Source organism: Dipodomys merriami, unplaced genomic scaffold, assembly GCF_024711535.1.
Source record: "Dipodomys merriami isolate MVZ:Mamm:240054 unplaced genomic scaffold, mDipMer1.0.p SCAF_64, whole genome shotgun sequence".
Lineage (NCBI taxonomy): Eukaryota > Metazoa > Chordata > Mammalia > Rodentia > Heteromyidae > Dipodomys > Dipodomys merriami.
This window is the reverse complement of record NW_027206224.1, coordinates 5,281,003-5,283,830: the sequence shown is the minus strand read 5'-3', so window position 1 is coordinate 5,283,830 and position 2,828 is coordinate 5,281,003. Positions and strand designations below refer to the sequence as shown.

Here is a 2,828-nt window from a genome sequence, read left to right as displayed (position 1 = left end):
GAGTGTGAGCCCTTCCATTTTTTGTAAAGGAGGAATGGAGGGAAAATATCAGGGAGCATTGGAACCACATTTTAGAGTTACTTCATGCATTTCTCCTTGTTCACTTTTTGTATGAAGGAAAACGCTGGAAGCATGCAGAGTTGAGAGGCATTTGTCAAAATTAGAAGTTAGATTCAAGTTCAGATCTGTTTCTGCTCAAAAATCTACACTGAGCAAGGCAACGTGAGGCACCATCTATGCCACTTAACCAGTCTCGTGCTGGTCCTAATTCTCTTGCCTTTGCATAAAATAACATTGTAGCTGAGCAAAGAGTACCCAGTTACCTCACTCTCCATCCATCTGCTAACTATCCTGTTTGGAGCCTGGCTTCCATCTGTAATCCATTGTGAAAGCATGTCATTAATGAGACGCTGGGAACAAACAGAAATTGTACTTCCTCCCTAGGCTCTGTTACAAGCTGCCTAATTGGGATTTATGAGTAGCCATGATAAAAATTTCTGCATAATAAAATCCTGAGATCACTATTGAACTCTTAAATAATAGACACATAAAGCTTCAAAGACTGATGAGTAAATCAAATGTGTCTCCACATTGCAAGCATATGTGATGTGTGTGTGTGCATGCAGATGTATAAACAAAGAAGTTTATGTATACGAATTAAGTTAACTCTACAAATTACCTAATATCTGCTCTCTACTAATTCAGAACTGAAGCAGATTAAGTATCATTGAAGAGCCTTTCACCATATCTGGAGCATGATAGCCTTCTTCCCTGGGTACCATCCTCTGAGCCCATTATAAGTGGCACATGCCCAATTGTCTCCACTTTGATTGGGGAGACAAAGAAGATAGTAACTACAACAACAGCAATAATAATGAGTTGTCATCTCTGACTAGCACTCAAAAGCTATGGAAAAGCCTTTCAATTACTGAAATTTTAAACTATCCAACCATATAACAAGAAAAATTAAATGATCTTACTCTTTAGCAGAAATAAGGACAGTCAAGTGCCATCATTTTGGATGTTAAACATGTCACAAAGCCCCACACACTGAAGTCTGAGCTTGAGTTCAGTTTGTTATCCAGTCTTGTGGTAGTATTAGGTGGTAGTAGAATCTTTAGGCGGCAGGGCCCAGGGGGAGGAAGATCTATCATTAGAGGCGTGTCATTGGGTTTGAGGATCCCTTTTCATTTCCCAAATACCAGGAAGTGAGCATCCTTCTCCACTGTACACTTTTAATGTGCCTCACTGCCACAGGTCCAAAGTGATAAAACCAATGGACCATCAATGGTTGCCCCCGAAACCCTAAGCTAAAGCAAAATCTTCTAATTTTAAATTGATTTTCCCCCCTCAGGTATTTTGTCCCAGAAATGGGAAACTAACACTCAGAATCATTCTGCAAGGCCAGAGAGCTAATGTGTACCTGTGTTTTCTGTGCAAATTCCTTCACTATGACTTAAGAATTTGAAGTGCAGATGTTTTTGTTTAGAGTTGGGTATAGTGACATCTATGCCTGTGACACTACCAACAGGAAAATCAACTTCCAAGATCAACCAGGGCAAAAAGTTGGTGAGATCTTTTCATCAAAAAGAAGCTGTGATGTGTGTGGGGGAGGGAGACTTGGGGTGGGGGAAGACAGGCATTATGTCACATTCCTATGTAGCTAGCTATTCAGGAAGGAAAGAAATGGAGATTGAAATTCAAGGCTAGTCCAGGCCAAACCTGAAAACTCAATACCAAATAAACAAACCTAAACAAAAGAAACGAAATCAAACAATAATCTAAAAAGCAAAAAAGACTAGAAGCCTTATTGAAGTGGCAGAATGCTTGCCTGCCAAGTTTGGGGTCCTGAGTTTAAGCCCAAGTACCAGAAAAAAAATAATTTAAAAATTGTTTGTTTGGCCTTTCCGATCCGCCATCAGGATGGGACCACCGCCAGGATGCAGATTTTCGTCAAAATCCTAACAGGGAAAACCATCACACTTGAAGTTGAAGCCTCAGATGCTATACAAAATGTAAAGGATGAGGAAGGAATTCCTCCTGATCAACAAAGACTGATCTTTGCTGGTAAGCAGCTGGGAGATGAATGTACTTTATCTGTCTACAACATTCAAAAGGACTCCACTCTTCATCAACTAATGAGACTTCAAGGTGGTGCTAAATAAAGGAAGAAGTTTTACACCACTCCCAAGAAGAACAAGAAGAAGAGAAAGAAGGTTAAAATGGCTGTCCTGAAATACTATAAAATGGATGAAAAAGGCAAAAGTAGCCATCTCTGTCGAGAGTTCCTTTCAGATGAATGTGGTGCTGGAGTTTTTATGGCTAGCCAGACATTACTGTGGCAAATGTTGTCTAACTTACTTTTCAACAAGCCAGAAGACAAGTGATTGTATATGGATTAATAAAGGGCATAAACTAAAAGCAGGAAAATGTTTGTTTGAATTACATACAGATAGAAGCAGTATATGTCACTGAATAAAATAGGAAAAGTACATAAAGTTGTCCTTGTCAGACAAGGAGAATTTCAGGAAATGATGGGATGTGCATTGGAGGAAGGGATGGTGATTGACATGTGTTGAAAACCCAAGTTTGGGCTGGGAAGGTGGCTCAGTGGCAGAGCGCTTGCCTTGCATGCCTGAGGCCCTGGGTTCGATTCCTCAGCACCACATAAGCAAAAAGAAAAAATCCGGAAGTGGTGCTGTGGCTCAAGTGGTAGAGTGTTAGCCTTGAGCTGAAGAGCTGAGGGACAGCGCCCAGGCCCAGAGTTCAGGCTCCATGACCGGACCCCCCCCCAAAAAAAAGAAAACCCAAGTTGCTGGAACTTTTTA

The 2,828-nt window shown here is 40.8% G+C and overlaps 1 pseudogene; it reads left to right on the top strand.

Moving 5' to 3' along the window:
* The first annotated feature begins 1,940 nt into the window (after positions 1 to 1,940).
* On the top strand, positions 1,941 to 2,387 carry LOC138815337 (ubiquitin-ribosomal protein eS31 fusion protein-like; annotated as a pseudogene).
* The last annotated feature ends 441 nt before the right edge of the window (positions 2,388 to 2,828 follow it).